Genomic DNA, 10,346 nt, shown 5'->3' with positions numbered 1-10,346 from the left:
TCAGCTCTGGGGCCCCACATAGGAAGGACATGGAACTGCTTGAGTGGGTCCAGAGGAGGGACACAAGATGATCAGGGGGCTGGAGCACCTCCCCTATGAGGACAGGCTGAGAGAGTTGGGGTTGTTTAGCCTGGAGAAAAGAAAAGGCTCCAGTACTTAAAAGGGGTTACAGGAAAGGTGGGAAGGGACTCTTTATCAGGGAGTGTAGTGGTAGGATGAGGAGTAAAAGTTTTAAACTGAAAGAAGGTAGATCTAGATTAGATATAAGGAAGAAATTCTTCAGTATGAGGGTGGTGAGACAGTGGCACAAGTTGCCCAGAGAAGTCGTGGCTGCCCCCTCCCTGGAAGTGTTCAAGGCCAGGTTGGACGGGGTTTGAGCAACCTGGGCTAGTGAAAGGTGTCCTTGCCCATGGCAGGGGGGTTGGAACTAAGTGATCTTTGAAGGTCCCTTCCAACTCAATCCATTCTATGATTCTGTTAGTCAGCTGCTGAAGTGTGTTAAAACAAGACGTTGCTAATGAATGCAGTGTGAATGATTTGGAAAAGCTGTTGCTTGGGAGAGCAAGGACATCTCCCTTGCCTAATGTACATAAATTTTAGCATTATTTATTTCGCATGTGGCTGTGGAATATATTGAAATGTCACTATCAGAGTTAAAGTAAAACAAAGGTATCTTTACATTGTAGTAGTCTAAGAGAAGCCTCAACCATGTGGTTATGTGATCATGGAAAATACTGTAAATTTTTATAGGAATTTTCACAATATTTAAATGCTTTCTATATATTAAGGGGTAATTTTCTTGCACATGAGTGTAGTGCAAGTTTTTGTTTTCTATAGGTCTACATATATATGGTCATAATCTAAAATAGGGTCAGACTTTAAAGGTATTTCAGCAATAGGGTATCTGTCCCTAAAGGATTAGGTAGTGGGCATACAGGCAGTTTCATGTCACAGTAGAAACAGAAACCACCCCATTTGAATCTCAGCTTCAGGACGGTCACTCCTGCACTATCTGTTTTTCTGTTTATAGGAGCTTCTTAAAACCCATCTAGAACGTTTAACACCTACTATGGATGTGTATGAGGGCAGTTGGTAGAAATAAAAAAAACAATTGTCACACTAAATTTCATGCCACTTGAAATGTAAAAGCACAGACCAAACTATACATGCGAAAACACACTGAATAAGCCTACCCAACTGTTAAAGTTACAGAAAAGAAAAAAAATATCTGAACTCCTCGTAGGCATTTGCACAATCAGCACAGTAATCTTAATCTATAATCCTCATGTGATGTAATCTGCTTTGGTCTATCGGAAGCAATCATGCCAGGTCAGCTCATTCCAGCTATGGTTTGGGTTTGTTCTTTTCAATTCTACTAACTAAAACTGAGGGGAAAAAAAACAAAGTGGGTAAAAAAATATTAGATCATGAATATTAAAAATCTTTCCCCCTTCAATGAATTTAAGAGTCTGCAGAAGTTGGCAAATAATTTTGGGGAGTTATTGTGAAGAAAACAAACATATTTTACTAGTTGTAGAGCTGTTAAAACTTTTTTCTATATATGACACTGATAAAAACAGTGCACACAACTATGTCGCTAACTGAGAAATCCCACCCCCCACCCTCCTCCCCAGCTCATTTCCTTACCTTGCTGGAGGAACGGTCGTTATCAGTTATAAGATAGCATTAGACAACAACTCAGACAGGAAAGGTAAGCGTGCACCGACAGCTGCCCAGAGTTGGGTTTCTGTGTGTGGGAGTAAGACACGTGGCAAAAGCTTTTTGGATCAGGGCCAGCGATATTCTAAATCTTTTTTGTTCACATGCTGCCTGTAACTGCATTAAGTATATTACTGATAGTTTTCTGAATTAAAATGGATGCTTTGAAACATTACATAATAAAATAGTCAAGGACACAATCAAAGGTATAACACTGGTATATTCCTGCCCTGAAAATAATGGTTTCCTTGTAAAATATATCTTGAATAGGCTAAACCTTATATAAGATGGTTATGTTATAAAACAGTATGTGGAATCAAATTACTCTCCTGCTACACTGAGTTGGAATCACTGATTTTGCAATCTGTGTTCAGTATTAAGAGCTAGGCAAAATACTCAGTTGTGCAGGGAGGATATGAAGAGATTAGAGAGACCAATATATCACAGACTAACCTCTTTGCTCTGGACATTCACAGGGACACGGGCAATTCTCACTCTACTGCTACCTGGAGCCACTAGATATGAAGACAAAAAAAATCAAGATTGCAAGGAAAGCTGAAGTTTAAGGTAAGCAATTCTTTTATTAATTATAATTTTTTCATGTTGAGCACCCTTTCCATATTGAATTGTAAATGTACTGTTTATAATTTAAAAAAAAAAAAAACCAATCTCAGTAGCTGAAGAGTTACTAGTAGCAACTAACTCACCTTTTGTTTTAAATTTCCTTAGTGGAATTCCTAAGTGATACTACATTTGATCCCAACTTTACTTAAATTATGGTAAGAAATATACTTCTAGCAAAGAGGTAAAAATTAGTGTATTATTAGGAGTTTCTTGTTCCTTAAAAATTTCAAAAGTCTGTATGGGTACATAAAAATCACATGCTAGAATCAGATAAGGAACACGAATACCTTTTATCTTCACAGCAGCATATAATACATTAAAAGGCATTATAGTCTTATATAACATAATCTCTCATTATAATTCATTGTTTTATAAATAGGTTAATAGTACATAATAAATAATAATTAAACACGGCTTGTATGGCTTTTTTGCTTGTCCCAATGGGAGATATTATCAGCTAGATTACTTTCTTAGCATTTTCAAAATGCATACTAAATTTTTAAGGTTATGCTAAAATTTCTATTTCTTTTGTGAATTACTTTTTTCTGTCTGTGGTGTCTAACAGTGGGATCATCAGTTCTGTGAGGGGTTTTAGAGTATCATGAATACTAACTACACACAGAGTTAAAATGTAACATGACACTATGGAGACAGAGACATTTCTTGAAGGTGTTCATGAACAGTGAAATATTTGTCTTTCAAATTTTTACTTGAGAAAGGGGAAAGAGAAAAAAGGAACAATTATCAGGGTGGAAATAAAAACTGAAGAAAAATAACTACTTCAAATCTATTACTGTAGCCTTAACTGTTGTGTAATATTCTCTGTAAGCATACATAGAAGGGTGCTAGCCAGTTAGTCATATTGCTAAATGCTACTGTTTTGCATTGCTGAAGTTTCATGTACTTAGGAAAAATGGTCTTAAAAATACTATCAAGTAAGGTATTTGATCTTTTGGGAAGTATTGTGAGCCTCATTGCTGAAGATATTTATCAATTCTAGAAATTTCTAGGATCTTGAAAACATCTGGTGAAGAAGTATTTCATTTGTCATTTATTGTGTCAATTAAATAGTAAGTTTGTACCACAAATTAGGTTTTGATCAAATTTTATTAAAAGCACCAAGCCTTAGTCTGCTTACAATTAATTTACAGGAAATGTTCTTGAATGTAAATATAAAATAGAAATCAATAGAAGCTGAGTGACAAGAGTAGTGGTTTGGAATTGAACTGGCCTTTGAAACTCTTATTTTAATGTTATCTACAAGCCTGTTGGCCCTTCAAGGGAAATTTTATGCTTGTGCTTACAGTGTTTTGACCAAAAATACTAATTTTTCGTTATTGGGGTTTTGTGTACAAATCTATTTTCTTTTTACTTTCCTTCTTATTCTCTATTCAAGCTTCCTATGGTTTTCCTTGGTGCCTATAGGAAATTTGAGAATGAGAATAGATAACTCGGTTGATGTCCTAGGCAGTTTAGGGCAAAAATGCAACAAATAAGGCAAGGTGGTAGTCTTCTTGTATTTTTGTCATCCCCACAGTAGCAGAGAAAACATTTCCATCAGCTGAATAATTCAGCACATCCATAGCTTTACCAAAGGCAAGTGGGTGACTCAGGAACTTCTGCTGAGGATTTAGGGAGGGACTTAGTTGGGAGAGGATTTGGAAAAATATAAAATAAAATAAAATAAAATAAAATAAAATAAAATAAAATAAAATAAAATAAAATAAAATAAAATAAAATAAATAAAATAAAATAAAATAAAATAAAATAAAATAAAATAAAATAAAATAAAATAAAATAATGTAGCTCATCCTTAGAGAAGCACTGAGTCAGGATCATGGAATACTAAGAAGATACAGAAATAGCTGTAAGCTCAAACCTGACAGATGTCAAAACTTGGTCTCTTAAGAGTTTTGATTTGCTGCTCTGGAGTTGTTTCTGGAAAGAGATATCTTTCACGAATGTGGAATCTTGGCTATGTTGTAGATTTCTTTAATCTTATTTTATTTTGTAAATTTTTAGGTCTGGGGTGCATACTTAATAGCAAGCATGGCTGTCCTATAATTTCTCTATGAAATATTTGTATGTAAATTAAACTGGGAATTACCTCCTTAACACAAAGGAAAACATTTAAATTTATAGGGTTCTCCTTCCATTAGGTTTTTGCTGCAGGCAAACTCAGAAAGTATCCTACTGGAAGGCCTAAAAAACATCTAGATCATATTTTACAAAGACAAATCTTAGATTTAAAAATCACTTTTCTAGGTCAACAGGAGAATGTGAAGGAGAGAACATAATTTTATTTAGCATAGACCCTATAGATGCATATTTTCTCTAAATCTTTGCATAAATCCATTATTATTAAGCTAAAATGTTTTAGCCTTCTCTACAATCATAATACTGTCAAAGACACTGTGGTAATGGGCAAAGTTGAGAACTCAGTAAGGTCATATCCCACCTCTCCCACCAGAACCTGGGCGGGGACTGCTCTGCTACTCTTTGATTCTCTTCTTTCTGTGGCTTCTGAGTTATAGCTGGTTATTTTTACTTGCATTTTTGTAAATGTAGTACGGGTGTTAAGGGAATTATAGATAGATGGAATGATGGCTTGTAGATACTCCAGGGCAGGGGAGGAGGAGGGATGAGATGAAAGGGGGGAGAGGGTCTGTGTGGGAGGGAATATTTGCTTGTTTTAGCTGAAATTGCAGATTCATCTGTCTTCATATCCTCAGAACTTCTTTGTGTGAATTAGTCCAAAAGACTTTAGGAACTGTTTAAAAACTTCACTAAATCTGCTACAACTCTAAGCATCTCTGTGCTATATGACTGTGGTCTGTTAAAGTGGAAATTCTGTTTCAGCTGGTGAGAGCTGATCTGAGAGGCTAAAATCAATGGATACAACAGAAAAACTAGTTAAGCCCAAATGAGTTCTATTTTAAGCAGGATTTGTTTATAATAGTGATTTAAAACTCTTTATGAGTTAGTTATGCTTTTAGATAGATACTTTTATTTATGTAACAGTCAGTTTGGTAAGAAAAATGAGCTGGATATTATTATTCATAGTGTGTTTGCTGCTGTTCTACAGACTAATCTGTGAAATGACTGTATCTTTTTGTTGTTATTGCTTTTGGGAACTGCTGTAGCTGAATTAGATCATAGGGATGCTTGTGACTTTGGTGCTATATTATTGTGAAACAACAAGTTTTTTTAATGGTATTCCACTGAACTACTGCAACATAGTGGAGTCTCCATCTTTGGAGGTGTTCAAAAGCCATCTGGACATGGTCCTCGGCAACTGGCACTAGGTGGTCCTGCTTGAGCAGGGGAGTTGGACAGATGGTTCAGAGGTCTCTTTCAATCTCACCCAGTCTGTTCTGTGATTCTGCATACATTGAGACAAATCTGTAAAAATATGCTTCTGCCACCTGGCCCATGAGAGGCTTGATAATTTTTCAGAAGTAGTATTTGAAACAGTTCACATAGTCCTTTTCCTCCATGCCTTAAGCTGTTACAAAGACTATTCTGTGAAGCTTAGAATGTGTTCTTGATCTTAACTGCAGGTGTTATTTTCACTAGATGTATCAGCCAGGGGCTTGTATTGTAAGGGAAGAGAGCACTTATAAGAAAGGCTTATAAACGTTACCTTTCAAGAAGACACTTAGACTGAGAATCAGCTGAAGGCATGGGGACATCTATATTTTAAGTAAGCTGACTGGCTGGCTTCCCATTTAGTTAGTGGAAATTTACACCAAGCTGGTTAACTTTCTAAGGTATACACTGCTCCCTTGAGTCATGTGCCCACGGGTAGGTATGTAATGCCATTTAATATGTCTTACAGTAGGGCTGGCAGATATGACTGAGAATTTATAAAAGAAATTATATATCTTATAAAAGATCTCTGACTCTCTGCATTGGCAGCTGAAGTCTAAGTAGCATATAACATCTTTATGAAACTGAATCCCATCTGTTGTTCACCTGACTCCCCCTTTATGTTTTATGGACTGGCTCTTCTCCAACTACAATGGGAGTCTGAACATTTAGCTCACATGTAGAGTCTGCCTGTAGGTACTTAAATGTAGGCATCCTAATTTAGTTAAATCCTACCCTAAAATCTAAATGCTTAGTGGAAAAATGCTAAGGACTCTGATAATCTAAATCCTTATTTACAGAGAGCAAAAACTGTTAACAGAAGTGGACTTCAGGACCCAAGGGATTTTTCCTCCCAGTCCACTAGAGCTAAAACTGCTGTGGTTCCCCATTTGAAGTGCACCCAGTAGTGAGGTCAAGCATGTCTCATCAGTACACACACATGCACACTCGATTACTCCCTTAGTACAGACACGGTCAACAGATGAACACATACAGAAAGATAGTTATTTTATACGTGCTGCATACATATAACCAGTGCTTATATAAACGAAGAAAGGGCTTGATCCTGTTCTTGTTTGCCAGATAACGAGGTTTAAAGATTTCTAGCATGTCACATAAACACCCTCACGCATATGCTCTCACACAAGTCTGTCATAGCTGGTCCAGATCTATAGACAGTCCAGTATCCAACCTTGGGACATTCTGTTTTACTTGACAGCTCATCTTGATGTTAGCTATTGTTTCACACATGAAATAGTGCACTCACAAAGAAAAATAGTCAGGAATACAGTGCAGTAAAATGATATCTCAGATCGTGGTGATGAGGCACAAGGTTTGGCCAGACAAAAGTACTGACTGGCAGACTGCTTACATGCAACTGGCCACATTTTTATTCCCCCTCCTTTTTGTTCCCCTTCAACCTTGATCCTTCCCTTTGCCTGCCATTGATCCTTTCCTTAAACATCCCATAATATTTTGCATGTTGCCACAGTCCACCTCAAATAATCCATACTAAATTTGTTTTTTCTCATCACACTCGTGATAATCTTGTCTTCATTATTATAAATTACGAAGTTCTGGTTGAACCTCTTAAAGATTATGTTTGAGTGGTTCCTTCAACTGCCCATGCATCAGTGACCTAAGAGTTCTGGGCTTGCCTTAATATCTCCATTGCTTACTGCTCATTAGAATTTGTATATCGGCATGTTCAGTTTATGACTTTTCCTACTCCCTGTCATTGTCTTTTATGCTGAATAGTGTTAGCCATATATCCTTATAAACCAGATGTCCTTGCCTTTCAGGTGTCCTTATAAAACCCGTAGGAAAAGATCTACTTGAAAAATATTGACTGTCTTTTAAGCTTAGAAGTACACACTTACCATTATAACAGAGAAATTCAGAAAAAAATACATAATTAAGAAAGAAACAAACTATATCTTTCTCTTCATCAGATTAATATTAATTTGTAATTCAATCAGTTTAGGCATTGGGATATATGATATAGCACTACATATAACAGTGGAAAGCAAAATTTTGCATTCCAGAATGAAGGCATGTCTACATTAAGTCACTAGGACTTAGTGAAAGGATCTGTGAGTTAGCAGTTTTGACTATCAGCTCAAGTGAAGTTCTTCTGGGATCTGTCCTGGGACTTACCCTGTTTAATATGTTTATCAGTGATCTGGAGGAGTAGAAGGAATGGACCCTTATTAAGTTTGCGCATGACACCAAACCGGCAGATGAAGTCAATGTGGTCTATGGCAGGCCTGGCATTTAAGGAGACCTAGTCAGGCTGGAGGATTGAGCCAACATGAGTCTAATGAAATTCAGGCAGGATTTGTGCAAAAAGTCCTGCATCTCAGATGATCAACAGTGTATTGGTCTCTATTGCAGCCAAGAGATTGAGGAAACTAATTATTCCTTTCTACTCAGCATTTGTTATATTGCATCTGGAGTGCTGTGGCCAAGGTTGGATTCCTCAGCATAAAAGGGAAATTGACAAACTGGAACAAGTCCAGTGGAGGGTTGTCCAGACTGTGAGGAGACTGGAGCACCTGGCCTATGAGGAGAGGCTGAGAGAAAGAGGTTCGTTCAGCCCTATGAAGAGAATGCTCAGGGTGAATCCTATCGCGGTCTTCAAGTTTCTAATGGGAGAAGACAGAGAAAATAGAGCCTTACTCATCCCTGAGATGCATAGTGAAAGAATGAGAGGTAATTGAGGCAAGTTGCAACAAAAGAAATTCTGGTTAGATATAAGGTTGCCGAGAGAGACTGAAATCTCTATCCTTGCAAATATTCAATTCAGCTGAAAGCTGCTCTGAGCAACCTAATCTATGTTGGCCTTGTTTGGAGAGGAGGGTTGGACCAGGTGACCTCCAGAGGTTCCCTCCCAACCATTCTAAGTTCATTTTTGGACTAAAATGAAAATAAAGGCATTTGGGATGTAGCTCTGTTTTCATATGTTCCTTTACGAGCTAGGAGCTATTTCTAGTGTCAAAAGTATAAAACGTCTAAGCACATACCTGAAGAGAAGGGTAAACTTTCTTAGTCCTGAATAGATATACTTTCTGGGATAAAGATTGTTGTCTATTTTACATTAAATGAGTAGTGTCCAGAACTTATTTTAAGAACGACCATATAGATCAAAGAAACTTTTTCTTTTTTTGTCTTTAATTCTACCACAGAGCCAGTTGGTAGCTCATGCCAGAAAACCTAGTTAAAGTGTATTTAACATGGTCTACAATGCGTCACTCAATACATGGAAAGCAACAGGCCGTACCCACTGGAACTGTGTGCTCTGCAGCCCTGTTTATCATTCTCCATGTGAGCTCCTAAAGAAGGACTCAGGTGCTTAACTTTAATCTCTTATCCTTGGAAATGGTGGCCTTGGCCAATCTTTAGTTATATATGATACTTAGAGTAAGGCAGGTTTCATCTCCAGAATCCTATTTCAAGTAAGGTCCATGTAATACAAGTGAACTATTTTTGATATTCCTAACGAACCTTAACACCCACTCCCCTCTCCCCACCATGGATTAACTAATTTAGAAGGAAAAAAAAAAATAAAAAAATGTGTTCAAAGTGAGTCTGTGCTCTGTGATACAGGCAGGACCTGAACAAATAATTTAAATATGTACTTCGGTAGTGATACTTTCTTTTGTTTAGGCTATGGAGTTTTCACTTTAAGTATCTACTGTGTTCTGGACATGAAAGAGGTAACTGATAGGGGAATAAAAACTTTCAACACCCTCATTTCACCAATAACAATCCTAAGAGAAAAATCCTGAAAATCTCATTTACTGATGCAAACCCAATTGGATAAACTGAACAGTTACTTTATTCTGACATGATTTATCATAATTTGATGCTAGTGATGGTCCAAATGTTTCCCCAGGTTCTTCCTAATTGACTACTTTTGCTCTTGAATTATAATAGTCCCAGCTATGATCGTTTCACCATACAAGCAAATAAAAATTGAGCTCTTTGTGATGATGTCTGTACCACTATTAGTGTACTTAACTGCTGCAGGTGGATAAACTCAAATTAGAGAAAGAAACTGGAGAGCAACAAGACAAAACTACATGTTGCTGTTGTGGCAGGTGGTTCAGGATACAGGTTTTGAGATTAAGGGCTTTTTTGTCCCATTCTTCAGTTTAAGATGTAAATCACTATTTGTGTATTAGTAGCACTGACTGCCAATAAACATAAGATTTTTAACATTGTGACTAATCTATACAGTGGGAGTCCATATTGTGAGCATATCAGCATTGCTGTGCTGTAGGCAGTTGGCAGACCTTCTTGTTTTGTTTAAGCAAGCAAATCTGGGTGTGAGATTGCTAGGATAACTTAGACAGGTGTCTATGCACTGTCAGTTCACTGGGATAAAATGCATGTACTAATCCTGTTTCAATTGGACTGATGATAACGAGACTGAAAGGTATTCAGTGGCTGTTCAAAAGTGATTTGTTTAATAATAAATACTGTAACATTAATGGTATTGTATCAGAGTGCATGGTATCCCAAAAAACAGACCTTCAGGAATTCTGGAATACTGCAAATAATTCCACCCATGGTGTTTTCTCTTCCTTGGGAGTTTTTATACTATATTCAGGGGTTTTTTTTGTTGTTGGTTT

The sequence above is a fragment of the Strix aluco genome, chromosome 5 (genome assembly GCF_031877795.1).
Source record: "Strix aluco isolate bStrAlu1 chromosome 5, bStrAlu1.hap1, whole genome shotgun sequence".
In the NCBI taxonomy this organism is placed as follows: Eukaryota; Metazoa; Chordata; class Aves; order Strigiformes; family Strigidae; genus Strix; species Strix aluco.
The sequence above is the reverse complement of the archived record's forward strand: the minus strand, read 5'-3'. Positions refer to the sequence as shown.